Consider the following 15,197-nt stretch of genomic DNA (forward strand, 5'->3'; position numbering starts at 1 on the left):
GCTTGTTATGCGAGTCAAACTGTACATGAGGCAGGTGTTTTTTTTCTAATGGATAATAAGCACTGTTCTGCCCCAGGCATCTGTAATATTTAATGCTTGTTAGGATTCCCAAATAAAGATGTGCTCAGATTTCAGATTAAAAACAGATTAATAGTTCAGAAACAAAACAGCTAAACCTGCCCTGTGTATCAGGTAATTTAGAATAGTTTTCATTTGAGAGGGGTGACTGGGGCTCAGATACAGCAGGTCATCCACTAATCTGATCAATTATGATTCGCTCCCCAGTTCCTTTGGTCTAAGTGTCCTTGAACTAACATTATGTTGCTTGGCATGAACGTCAGTGTGTGAATGGGTGTCTGGGTATGCGGTCATAATTCTCCAAGGAATACTGATACAAACACTTGTTTATTTTCCTTAGGTACATAAAAGTATTAAGGGCTGTCAGTGTCAACCAAGCGGCAACCTCCGGTCTTAAAATATGAAGCCTATGCGGAAGTGTTATAAACTGCAATTTACTGAGAGTCCGCTTGAGGCTGGCTGAAGAACCACCGGAAACCAGATACACACCCATTCAAAAAAGACGATCTTTGCAGCAATAATAAATAAGTTCACAGTCTGACTGAGTAGCTAATTTCTCTAATCAGCACACACTGTACGGGGGGGATTTCTTTATAACTCTATATTTTGGAAGACGTCACAAGGACATGGCTGACGTGATTGACTGGTGGGCACCCTGTAGCTGTTAGCAAAAAGGCTAACGGCCCTCTATGGTCAAAATGCGATCAAGGTCCAAAACTAACACCTTAAAGTTTATTAGCTACATTTTTTTGTCCCTTTTGGCACTCTATAGTTCTTCTGCTGCCATGATTGAAAACAATGACACCATCACACAATTTCATGAGGGTCTAGTTTGAGCTATCTCCTAAGAGATAGGCATACAGGTGCAACCACATCACAATAGCTTGCAGAGCAATATTGGGGAGTGTGTGCTCGCACAAAAGCCTGTGGATGAAACTCAACCAAAGCAATGACGTTACTTGATAAATGGTCAGCAACTGAATGCAGGCCAGTCAACATTGTGGAAAACGTGGATCTCAGGGACATCCTCAGAGTTCGCAAGTTGAGACCAGTCATGCCTTACTGCCGCAGGGAACAACAGTTTCACCCATACAGGACCTGTCTGAGAAAAATGAAAAAGCCACCAAAGTGGAACTCCTGAAGAGTGCAAATGCTGTCACATTATCCTTAGATCACTGGAGGTCAGTATAAGCAAAATCATCTGGGAGTAACTGCCCATCATCTTGCCACTGGTTGGACAATTTGACATGCACTTCTATATATTCTAAACATGTTACAGTGTTATTCTTTATAAGTGATAAAAACAAACACGGTATTTCACAGAGTAAGCACTTTAAAGCTGTCTCATGCCTCTAAATCATGGTTTCAGACCACACTGGTAAAGCAGTGCGGCATGTATTTGAATAACAAATCTCAAAGTCAAGATAATAAAGTACATTTTATTGGATTAATTTGATTCCCAAATCAAGACACTGATAAGAATTGCTTTACATTGCTAATACAAACTTAAAAACTGCTTTGTAATGCATATCATGGATTCCTAAAGTAAAATGAAGCACAATTAACTATTGATATTCTGTGATTAATCTGTTTAGACTGCCCTAATTCAATTTCTATGATTAAAAAACAAACTAGAAGAGCAGAACTTAAGGAAAGATAACTTTGATTATTGTGTTATCTAATGTTGCGTTCATGTGGAATAAATAAGACTTGCTTTGTTAGTTTTTTTCGGTAGTTCATAAGTTTAACTGTGACCCATGAGTATTGGAGTTACATGAGAGTGGATCCTATTTCAACCCCTATGAAAGAGGACTGATTGCAACTATAAGTTCCTTTTGTTCCATTGTAGCCTATATTTAGGCACACAGCATATGTGGGTCTTGCCTTAACCCTATGGATGCATGCACAAGCACATCAGTGCAAACCCACACAGCACTCACCATTCAGCCAACAACTACAAACGTCCCTCTCATCAGGGCCGGAGACAACAGAGCACTACACATACCCCCACCCGAATCCAGACAGACGGACAAGTACGATGTTTCCTGTCTTCATAAGCATCTGGGGATTGCAGCTGTGTTTAAGTGTGTGTGTATACATATGTGTGTATATGTAAGAGAGAGAGAAAAAGTCTGTAAGTAGCTATGTCTTAGGGCACAATGCTCAGCATTAATAATTCACCAGAACAGCTTTTTAACTTCAACATCCTCTCTTCTCTCATAGTAACTTCTCTTACACTTCCACTACACCCCCGACTTCCATTCACTGATATTAGTTTGAGTCCATTTACACCGATGTACGTGTGTGTGAGTGTGCGAGCACGCCTGACTCTGTGTGTCTTTTTGGATCGTGTTCACATTAGTATCATTTCCCTCCATTAATTTCCGTTCGCAGCCTCAGGTTTGTTGTCTGTTCTGACTGTTTTTTTCCAAACACATTTCCACCCATGTGCTTATAAAATCTTAACAAAACTTGGATTTGTCTCACTCTTCTGCTTTGAATGCAGTCACAGTAGCAAAGCAAAGTGAAAACCGATTAAAGTAAACATTCCTTATGGCTTGATTTCTCCCTAAAGACCCCCTTAGGACTAATCGGCGCTTAAACTCTACTCATGAATGCAGCAACTTTAAAATCCAGACTCTTGTCGAGGGTAGAGGAAAGTGTTTTAAAATGGCCATGTGGCTCTACATCTTCTTATCAGCTGCTTCTCAGTTACTGCAAGACAATCATAAAATATTATACTGGTGGATGAAACAACAAACAAATATAAAGTATGCTACGATCAGTGTAGTGTCACAAAACCAAACCAGAAATGTCCCTACAGGGATGTTAAAGGAATAATGTACAAGGCTTAAAATGATAAGGGCAGTCGACCACGGCTGTGAATGTATTTTGAATAATTCTGTGCTTATTAATATTTCCCAAAAGCACTTTTACATTTTTAATGCAGGCTTGCTGCATAAAGCAACACATTTTGTGGCACTTCTTCTGCACAAATGTAAGAGTAATAATCAATATCTGTCAAGTTAAGCTGTATTTAAAAGTTGTTGGATAACTGAGGAAGTTTTATTTTAAAAGGGGTTAGCAGACTTTGCCTAAGTTGACATCTTATCTGCTTAAAATGTGGGGACTTCCACACAAAGCAAACACCGAAAACCCGTTGAATTTCAAACTGACATGGGCCCAGAAACTTAAAGGTACAGTATGCTGCCAGAAACTGGCCGAGCAGGTTACACACTAGGTAAGACTCCTCCATCACTTCTGACTCAGGCTTTGCTTCCTTGTTTCCCGTGATGTCAGTGTGCTAATCTGGCGGCACCCAGTCTACCCACATCCTGCTCAGATCAGGTCAGAGCTGTACCTACCGCTGCATCACCGCTTCTCATGTTGCAGCCACTCATCTGGCACTGCTGGAAACATATTACTCATCCTTAAAAAAAAAGAGCCTACCACTCGCACTGTGTTGGTTGCACTAAGAGCTTTCCTCTGCTCGCCTGTCTCTCGTCATCATCCTGAAAACCAGCTGCCTCCTCCCCCTTACTTCTGATTACCCTCCATTCCTCCATGTTTCACCCTCCATCAATCCTCTCCGTCGTCCTGCCCCTCCGCTCTCCCTCCCTCAGTATAAATATTCCTGTCTCTTCTCTATGCCTCGCGGTTCCCTGCGTCTTTTCAGGCAGGATTTAAGCAGCTCTGTGAAACTTCAAAGTGCCCATCGCTCTGCAGGCTGTTTAGAAAAGGCTGACAATGACATACCAAACCCTGCAGACCTCAAACTGATCGCTCTATATTCCACCACTCTTCCACGATAATCCCTGTGCCCGGAACCTCGCCCACTTCTTCACCTCAGGCTGCGCCGCCTCGACCGCAGAGTGCCCGTATTTGCTCAACAAGGCCTCAAATTTTCTATTATTAACACTCATCTCCATCTCTGCATACCGCGGATGTCTCCCTCTCTTCCTCCTACCCTCACTTTCTCTCTCTGGCTTGTGTCTCATCTCTCATCTTTGCTGCCGGTGGCTCCTTCCCACACAGACTGTTGACTGAACACTTGGAACACACGTCCCATGTCAGATGATGCTGAATGACCACGGACAAACTCCCTCTACGATCTCACTATTCGTCAGCAGGTGCCTACAGAGCAAAGGAAGAAAATGACTCCATACACACACACACACACACACACACACACACACACCCACAAACACACATACATGTAAATACAGACACACACACATAAGCTGGGAAATCTGCAAAGAGGATTATGCTAAGTGGAAGGGGGGTTAAACACTAATCCAATCATTCGTGGTCAGTGTCTTATTCTCAGAGGAAACGGCAGCAAGGCCACTAGCATTCATGCCCACCACTCGCATCATCAGCGTTCTGTGACACATGATAATTATACACCTAGAAGGTGTATAATAAAAACACTGCAGGGGGGAAGTTATACAGAGGACAACCACGGCGGTGAGAAGATGTGCTAATGTGGAGCATTGGAGCTGTCCATCAACTGTACTTACTATGATTTTGTGTGGATTTAGACACTCACACATACACACACAAACAGAGGGGATCTAAGAAGGATATGACAAATAGGTTGAGCTGATACTTTGCATTAATACAGTAGCAAAACCTCAAACATTGGACCAAACCTACGTTTTTAATTATGATGCATTTGGGAAAAAATGTAAGTTCTCTTTCCCTCTTTTGGAAAAAACTGTACTGACAGTTTGAGACTTGATGCACGGTCTGCTTTAGTAACATTATTCACTTGCATGCTGAAAAACATGTAGAAATGTTCATATTTGCCAACATTTTTTAAGTGGCCAGTTAGTTTTTTTAAAAGGTCTTTTGAAGTGCCTTATCTCCAAACACATAAAGCACTTTTTTTTCATTGGTCAGATTTTTGCTTTGACTGCTTGAGTTTCTGGTTGAAGATAAAACACAAAATGTCCTGCTCAGATTGGAACACTCAGTTATTTCACAACAGATTTCTGAGTCAGAGTTTTTCTCTGTGTTTTTTTCACAAGTTAGATGTGTGAGACACTCATTTAGAAAAGATGATGTCACGCTGCATGAACCAATCAGGATTTGCCAACACTGGTATCAGAATCTGTTGGCAGTTACGCAGTTGTTTGCCAATGTTGCCTGGCTTGTGTCAATTGATTCTGAATAAATCTTACCCACGTATTCCCGAAGTGGAAAAATAGATGAGTTATGGAGTGTTACCACCAGCAATCAACACTATTTTTTTATAGACTTTAAGAGGCTTGTGATGAAATAAAGAGTCAAAACTCAGAGAGCTGTCTCTCCTGTATTTTATATAAACTTCTGCAAAGAGGTGGGCAGTGTATCAAATCACAAATCATGGTTCACAATGCATACTATAAATGTAGAGAAACACATTTATACCTACAAAGCTCTTAATGGTCAGGCACCTTTGTATCTTAAAGAGCTCATAGTGCCCTGTTACCCCTCTAGAATGCTGCGCTCCCAGCATGTAGGCCTGCTTGTCGTACCTAAAGTCTCTAAAAGTAGTATGGGAGGAAGATTCTTCAGTTATTATCAGGCCCCTCTCCTTTGGAATCATCTGTCAGTCAGGGTGCGGGAGGCAGACACCCTCTGTGCTTTTATGATTAGGCTTCAAACTTTCCTTTTTGATAAAGATTATAGTTAGTGCTGGCTCAGGCTTTGACCAGCTCTTAGTTATGCTGCTTTAGGCTTAGACTGCCGGGGGGGAACTGGCAAACTGACACACTGGGATCTTATCTCCCCATCCCTCATCACTTGTTTTAACTCTCCCTGTCCCATTGAAAGTCACTAACCATAGACCTGGAGTCCCTGAGCTCCAAGTCTCATAGGTTTCTCTGAGTCCCTGCCGTAGACGTCCTGCTGCTACGGACGTGCCAGACTCCAGCTGCTCGAGGTTTCTGCCTTACCATCTACACTTCCCTGGCATCATCATTTCAACTTATATGAGGTTTACATAACATTTTTCTCCACAGGTTTTAGATATTTTGTGACGGGAAAGTACTTCAGATCTGAAACCCAGAGCATATCTTGAACTATATCAACACTGTTGATTTTCGTCCTCGCATTGCTTGGCTTTTGCTTTGAACCAAATGTTGTGGTTCTAGTGCTGCTCACCCCTGCTGGTGTGCAAGAGACTCAAACTTTTCCACTCCAAAAACTTTCAGGGAAATTTGAAGAGCAGAGCAACTAAAGTAACCACGAGCTGGTGAATTTTGAATTAAATATGAGATGGTGAACACGCATGCCAGACGTAAGAAACATAGGCCGAGTCAATGTCCTCCCTCCCTAAGGGACGTTCAGACTGATCACACAGATCTGAAATCGTGTGAAGATTCTCAGCAGCGAGGTAGCAATGAGGGAACCAAAGGATGATGTGGTGAAAGGAGAGAGAAAAAAGAAGACGAGAGAGAGGAAGCTTAAGAGAAAACAGCAGCTACCTCTAGGGGGCTGAACACCACAAAAATGTAAAGAACTAAGTGAATATAAAAGTGTACTTGGATTCTGTGCTGTACATGCTTGTGACAGAGAGAAATAAACGCGGCGGGAAGATGAAGAACATACGAGTATCTTCACTCTTCTTAGTGCTGGTTAACAATTCCCCCCCCCCCCCAAAAAACACTGCCTGTCTCCCTCTAGGCCCCTGAAAGCATTTGACCCTGTTAACATCATTACCAGAGAGAGCACGAGTGCGAGGGAGACAGAGAGATTCCAATATGAGGAAGAACTGGAGGGAGGAAGATGAAAGCGGTAGAAAGAGGAGACATTTTCATGCAAAGGAAACGCTAACATTTAGAGGGGATATGAGTGTGGATCGGCATGAATCAAGCCTGTTTCCTTAAATTGAGCAACAAAATAAACCTGTGTCTGCTTCATCGTGTTTTCTCTGATTAATCATCAAAATCTGACATATAAGTCATTATCCTAGACCAAGAAAGTGATTACTTAGCTGCTCACTCATAGTACAGATCACAGCATGTCATCGTGATGTAAACCTTGTTATACAGCAATGAAGATTCACATCTTTTTGTCCTCATGCTCCCCTGATTCTTGTTTTTTTTTTTTTACTGATCGGTCCCAGACAGCAACAAATATTACAATTCAGGTCTCATGCTCTTGCTCTTTTTCTCCTCCTTGTCCTTCCCGCAGCGATAATAATCATCGGTGTGAGAATGAAATCAGTCTAACCGGGCCTGTCATTAAGGACCTCTGACCCTTTCTCCAGCTTCAAAACCTTCAGCAAAATGTAATATCCACTGCCTGATTTATCCAGCTGGCTGGAAAGACTGTATTCCTTGTATGCTAAAGAAAGGGCTTAATGATTTTCAGTATTTAAAAGAGAACTTCCTTGCTGCTGGAAGTTTGCCAGCAGGATAGCAGGTGCAAATCTCCCTGAGTGAGAGTCTAACATAGCGACAAAGAGAGAGAAAAGAGAGTAAGTGTTCGGACTTCCATTAGAGGGCCAGTTAGACAACAGCTGACGAACACTTACAACAACTGCACATTACATCCACGCAGCTCTAATCAGAGCGAGAACAAAAGAGAGTTCATGAGCGTTCAGAGAGTGGGAAGCTGAAGAGGATATACTGTACATCCCTATTCTATCTTTGTATAGCTCAAGTAAAGTGATCCAAGTGATATCAGGGCTAAAGATACAGGGATTACGAGATAAAGACGGTTACATGGAAGGAGAAATTCACAGAGGGAGTTTTTGTAAGCTAGCAGTGTCGAGGAAGACTCCCCATCATGCTTTTCAACGCCTTGGAAAGCTGGAAATATAGCTGGAGGGCAAAGGGAGAACCAAACATGAAGAAACAGACATGTACATGTACAGTACAAGAATGTAGAGCACATCTCTCTGCTCTCTATGAAACGCCCACTATCTCAGGGTACAAAAAGCTAACATGTGAAATCTGTATCTTATGCTCTTCCCCTCTCACTTGAACACTCAGTGAGTCGGTGAGAGTTATATGAACAGACTGAGACCTTGTAAAAGTGTGAGCTGATACGAAGCTACAGCTATCAACTATAGCTAGCATAAACAGTTGAGAGGGAAAGCAGCTTTTACCTTCAAGCAATTTCTAAGCTAATTGATGAACACTTATTTTACAAAGAACAGGCTACGTGTTAAATGCAGTCTTAGCTACTAAGCGGAAAAGCTAGCAACTTCAGAAAGTTAGCATTCATCAATAGAAAGTTATTGGGTTAGCTGAGGACAGAACTAAGGTGACTATACGTCCTGGTTTGACCAGGACTGTCCTGCTCTTTAGCTCTGTGTCCCGAGTCCCAATAAGTATCTGTGAAAAACCTACATGTACCGGTTTTAAACAATTGAAACACCAAAACAAGGCACCATGCTTGCAACACTGATTTGTCTGTTCATGTTGATAACTGTTGTTGCCAAGGCTGTTCCTTTTTTAACCAGCTTAGCTAGCCCAGCTTTTCACACCGACAGGACCTGCTGCATAGCGTCAGGTAAAACAGCAGCCATTTTAAGTCACCCCCAGTGGAAACGCTAACATACATAGTCATAATAAAACAAGCTAACACAAACAGTGGGCACAGGCTAGAAGTAGCAATGTTACAAACTATTTCAGTGAGGTGAGTTTTGGTTGAGACATGATTTTTCATCTGCTGAGGCACTTTCCATGGTTTTGAAAGGTGCTCAGATGAAAACTCTCATTGTACCATGAACTCATACATGTGGGTTTGTGGTGACATTAAAGTGTCTCCACTTGGAGGTTAGAAAATATGATCATCCTTGACATAACAAAGAGTGGCCGTTTTATCCATTTCCAGTCATTTATGCCAAGCTTAGCTATCTCGCTATGAATTCACAACATTTAAAGAACAACTATAAACATGGCGAGCGGTACCGGTGTGACTGAGAGAAGATCAAGAAAAAAATGTTTTTTCAGCAGAAGAAATGGACATTTTATTACAAGAATATAGAATGAACAAACAGCATTTATCAGCAAGTCAATTGTCAAAGATAACAAATAAGGAGAAAGGGAAAGTTTGGCTTCAGATCTTGAACCGGGTCAATGCGAGTGGTGTTTCTGAGCGCACAGTAGAATACCTTAAAAAATAAATTAAGCAACATGAAAGCGGCTCTGCGCAACAAGCACCACCACCAATGTGGTACAGGTGGAGGACCGCCTTTCCCCCCGTTGAAGGATGAGGACTTGTTAACAGAGTTGTTTGGGAAGGATTCACTTCACGGTATTGCTGGTAGGTTACCTAAAATTATGTTGCGTCTCCTAAATCTAAATTTCCTGTATATCGTCATACTTTTCCAAAAAATTTGTCCGATCCCTAAATAACCGTTGTCTTTGCATATTTCATCTTAAACGGTAATGCATGAGCATGATGTCCGCCATCCTTTAAACAGCCTAACAGGTGCCGTAATCCTGCCGTTAGCACCTGTAATGATGGGGTCTACCGCCATTAAATGTAATGCTTTGTTGGGGCATTGAGTTAACCTGGCTCAGGCAGACCGGTTTCACCATCAGTACAAACGGCCCGTTTTTATTGCTAATGGCTGGACGTACATACAGACCCAGGTCAAATCAGGTCACCAAGTGTGTAAACTCACAGCAGTCAAATCTAAGTCTCCTCTTTTCTGGAACTCTAGCTTTGTGTCACACGTGGGTCGTGTCGTCCTTTGCTCCCGCTACGCTAACTAGACCTAATTTATGGCACCCCTGGGCAAAAACAGTCATGACCCCACCTGTGCTGTTGCTTTAACAGCTGGTGAGACCAGGATGGAAGCAATGGGGGTCTTTAAAGCTAATTCTCTACATCTGTGTAAATGTGTTACTGCACACTTTAAATGTCTGAGCCCACCACTACACTGTTAATGTACAATGCAGCAGATATAGCAGAAATGTGATTTTTCTATGTGGGCTGATTCATATTTTCTCCTATCCGTTTCCGGAGCTGGCAGCATTTCTCGATAGTGTCAACAACGTGGAGGAGATCATAATCTATCCTCTGTTGAACAGCTGCCTCTTCATCCTCCCTCCTACACCCTCAGCTGCTTCGTCTTCCTGTTTGACCACAGTAGAAAAACAGCTTTGGAGTTTTATCGTTTTATCTAAAGTGTTCATGTGAGAAAGATAATTAGCAAACAAATTTTCCTCCGAACCTTTTAAAACAACATTTCCTCAAATCATTTTAAAGTTCTCATCAGTTGTGCCAGACAAAAAACTTCCATGGTCATCCAGTATAGCTGCTGTTTATCAAAGACTATACAAGGCTTTATGGATTTCCCTCAACATGAAGGCATAAACATGATTACCTTAAAAACTTAATTTTAGAATGATTAGATGACAATGCTCAGCTTTGCATGAGTGTAGTGATAGTCAACAGGAAGAGTGTGTGCAGAGACGTAACTGAGTTAGCATACAATAGTCACATATGGCGGCTAACTCCAGAGATATCTGGATTTATAAATCTAATTAAAGGCTAAAAATTGTTTTTATATATGGAGACAGTTACTTTCCAACTCTATTATGTATTGATAATACTACATTAGGAAGACAGCAAGAAGCTGCAGATGGATAGCACTGAGCTATGACCCTGTTTAGCCTCTGTCTAAAGAGCTACGATAACAAATTTAGAGTTTAATATCATTTATGCAATTGTACAACGCCTACAGACACAAGAAAGAGCAATGCCAGGAGAGGCCAAGTCACACATAGACCCACAAAAAGGAGAACTACTCTTGAATCAAAATACATTTTGGCAATACCTCAATACTATAGTGTACATTATTAACAAGTTTTCTTACTTATAACAAGGCTGTGCTTAATACTGGACTTTAATTAGTCCATCCCCATAACAACAGTGATTTAGGCTGTTTCAGAAACGGCCTGCTACATACTACTTACTAATGTAGTAGGCAGTAGGTATTGCCTACTACATACTGCGTTTGAATTTAGTCTGTAGTATGACTGTTCTGTTCGATCTGTCATGCAGCATGCTGAGCCAGACTTCGCTGGATTTCCGGTTTCGGAAAGCGGAAGTAAACAACGGCGAAGCCGATAGATAAAATGCTTATTTAGCATCCATTTATGATTTAAAAAGTTAGGAAGTGGTTTATATGTAATTTGATAACTTTCACCGCACCCAAAAACGGATTTCCTCCCGTCAAAAAATGAGGAAAAAGAAAAAGCAGTTGAGCGCTGTGCATTATGGGAAACAGTACGCGAGGCAGACTGGTCCGATGCATACTGAGATATTTCCCGAATCAGTAGACATCCGGGGAGTTTTGGCATACTGCAGATTTTGCTCTTGTTCACATACTACTTACTACATACTGAATTTTGGACATATCAGTACGTACTGCTAGTATAGTAGGCGATTTCGGAAACAGCCTTATTCTCAATAACAAAACGGAAGCAAGGGACAACCTGATCACAAACGTCATATCAATTCAATCCGAAGAAAGGTCCTCATCTCTGCCTGTTGACACTGTGGTAAAAGTGCTAGTGTCTGTCTCAGGGTGGCCCTGAGAGTCGAGAAATAATGACTGTTAGCGGGCACAGATGTGAGAGCAGCCTGAGGGGCTGCTGGGCCCCAACCGTCTCTTATGATGAATAGTAAAGCAAGATCCTGTTCTGCAATCCAGACAACAGCAGCAGTCTTTTACTTTCTGATCGCTGCAAACCATTAAACCATTGTGGTACAGTTAATATCAACAATGTTAAAAGTTATGACATTTTGCCTTATTCATGTTTACAAGTGTGTCAGCTTCAGACGTTCAGGAGTAGGAAAGCTGAATGAGGACGGAAATCGCAACATAAACATTCCTGCAAAAGTCTGGTTCCTCTTGGCTAACGTCACCTTTAGTGGAAAAGTTCAGCTTAAGAGGATTTGTAACAAATATGCCAGCTAATGTTTTATCTTGACCATGAATTGAAATATTCAGTTTAATGCTAACTTGCCCTGCAAGGAGGCTGATAAGATTTCAGTGCTCGGGAAGCGTTAACTGAGGAATTGGAAGGATTTGGTATGGATAAGGCAGCACGGTGGTGCAGTGGGTAGCACTGTTGCCTCACAGCTAGAAGGTTCCTGGTTCCTGGTCCGGCTGGGCAGGTGCCTTTCTGTGTGGAGTTTGCATGTTCTCTCCGTGCATGCGTACGTTCTCTCCGGGTACTCCAGCTTCCTCCCGTCGTCCAAGAACATGCTCACCAGGTTGATTGGTCACTCTAAATCGCCCGTAGGTGTGAGTGTGTGCGTGAATGGCTGTCTGTCTCTCTGTGTTTGCCCTGTGATAGGTTGGCGACCTGTCCAGGGCGTACCCTGCCTTCCGTCCGAAGCCAGCTGGGATAGGCTCCAGCCGCCCATGACCCCTAACGGGATACGCGGTCAGAATAATGGATGGATGGGATGGATAAATCTTTTTAATCGAAATCATCTTTTAATCAATATTATGTCAACTTGTTATTTTTAATTGGTAGCCAGATAATAAGCAGTATAATGTATAGTGAATGGGTGGTTATGAGAATTAAAATGCTGACAGGGTTCTCGCTCACCATCGTATCTGTTGACACTATAAATTCCCTCAGCAGTTACAATGTGAGCCATCATTAAAAGCTGCACATAAAGGAAATCTAGAGCACTAAACAAAATGTAATATACTCTCCATCATTTATCTCATGAATGGCTCTGTCAACCTGCTTTAAAATTCAACCGTAGATCACTGAATACACACACTGAACTGAAGACACTTAACTAAAGGAATAATTTATATCCTACAGTTCGTGCTTCTCTCTTACATTTAGGCTTTGTGTGAAGCGATGACATGGAAGACATCATCACAACTGTAAAAAAGCTTCAACAATATATTATACCTATTATATAGAGCAAGGGCAGACTTGTCAAATCTACAATTTACTTTCACTGTGACATATGAGAACTGTGTGTGATGAAAAGAAGGTGCGTCAGGACTGTGTTAGTCCTTCACTGAGTCAATCATTCTCTCATAGGGAAACATTTCACACTCTTTGTCTCCCGTTTATTATTACATAGCAGAGAGGCAGATGAAAGGGGTTAGTGTTGTGGTTACAGATGCAAGTGGTCAAACTGGTTTATTCATGTTCACCCATGCACACACACATGTGCACATAAAAACACACAAGTCCAGTTCATCAAGGGGCCTCCATCCACTCCCTTCCCTGAATCCATTAACTCCATCAGGACACCTGCTACCCCACTAACCTCATCCTACCAACCCCCAATCCCCACCAACCCCCTTCAAAACACACACACAAACACCTCCCCCACCCCGCCTGCATGACAAAGCACTGTGGTTTCTCCTCCGAACACAACTTTCACACAGATGTACACATTATACATAAAAAGCTCATCTAATAATATCCTGTCATGAGCAAATGCCGCAACAGAGTCGACTGAATGTTTGAGTTAATTGTTGTCAAAGAACGTGAAAGCTATAAAACTCTCAGCCATCTTCGGTCGTTATCCATCTTGAGCTTGCGAACAATTAAGCCCGACAGCTGTATCTGCTTTATATACAGTGGTTAGTTTCTATGTGAGACTGGCAGCTTTGTTATCAGTTCTCACGTTTGTGAATTAAGCTGCAGATCGGAAAAGAAACTAATTAACTATTAATTAGCCTACTTCAAACGGACTTTTCCTCACGATTGTCAGTCATTTTGTCTCTCAGGCAATAAAAGACATGCGCTTGTAAATTCATGCATTTATTCATAAGCAATTACACACAAACACACGCACACACACACACATGCATCTCTTTCGTTTTAAGGTGGAAAGCGGAAAAGCGGTGCATTAACAGGACATAATGGAAGAGAGTGAAGTGCTCTTTCTCATTGCATAAGAGCCATTTTAAAACATGCATGTGCCGTAGACACACACTTCTGGATGTGCGCGCCGTGCCGAGCTAAGTGTGTGCGACTGAATATGGAACGGTAGTGTGCAGGTGGGGAGCACTGTCGCCATAGTTACCTCGCCTGGTGTGTATCCCACCAGCGTGGGATCTGCTTGGGTGTGGAATCAAGCAGGGAGCGAGTGAGTGTGGTTTCACAGGCGGACTGTGGTTGCTCTTGTGTGTGTGTGTGTGTGTGTGTGTGTGTGTGTGTGTGTGTGTGTGTGTGTGTGTGTGTGTGTGTGTGTGTGTGTGTGTGTGTGTGTGTGTGTGTGTGTGTGGAGGAGTAAAGTGGTATTCTCTCGCAGGATGGTCATCATCACTACAAACACCAAACAGCAGCAGGGGGAGGTGCAAAGTCTCAAGGGGGAAGGGGGGTTGGCTCAGCCTTTAGACTGGGCGATGAAGGTGCTTGTAAACAGGGCATGTGTGTAGATGTGATCTGACACTGCGCAGAGGATGAAAATATCTAGTTTGGGTCGTACTTCAGGGCAGTTTCTAATTAGTGATCTTTGAAGAGGAGGCAAGCTTGGCATAGGATTCTCTAGCAGTGAGTGGGGGAGGAAGGTCAAGGGGTATTTAGTGGAGGAGGAGGAGGAGGAGAGAGGAGAAGCAGAGGTATGCAAATCAATCCAAAAGAGCATTTTAAACGGTTTACAAACTGAATAGCTACAGGGTTGCTGTTGTGTTATCGCCAAACATTAGATACAATCTGAGGCGTGACAAGCATGTGCAGGCTCGGCCACGCTGCGCTGTTGCGCTGTGGGAGAGAGTCCTGACGGGTAACCAGAGGTGATTCTGCTGCTGCAGAGTCAAAAAAAAAAAAAAGAAGAAGAAGAAGAGACACAAAGCAGACTGTGAATCTGCTTTGGCTCCAGCCACTTTCCTGATTCACTGTGGCAAGCAGGCAGGAAGTCTCCCTCACAAAGTTTGCTTCACTTCACACAGTCGAGTCACTCATCTCCCCCCGTGTGAACCGGAGAGAGACTGCTGCTCAGATCTGGGTCAGAGGGGAGGATCATCATTAAAAAAAAAAACTTCATGAGAAGAAGACAAGCTTTCATTATCAACCACTAACTTTATTTTTAATTTACTGCTCTGCTGGCAGTAAATGTCAGTCAGTCCAATCTCTCATTTCTCCTTCATCTCTTTCCAAAGCTCTGTTGGCAAAGTTTTATTG

General features: G+C 42.4%; 1 protein-coding gene across 1 annotated transcript in view; it reads right to left on the reverse strand.

The window, feature by feature from the left end:
• LOC117820133 (immunoglobulin superfamily member 3-like) overlaps positions 1-15,197 on the reverse strand; it is a 90,721-nt gene that overhangs the window by 69,157 nt on the left and 6,367 nt on the right.

This window comes from Notolabrus celidotus, chromosome 10, assembly GCF_009762535.1.
Source record: "Notolabrus celidotus isolate fNotCel1 chromosome 10, fNotCel1.pri, whole genome shotgun sequence".
Lineage (NCBI taxonomy): Eukaryota > Metazoa > Chordata > Actinopteri > Labriformes > Labridae > Notolabrus > Notolabrus celidotus.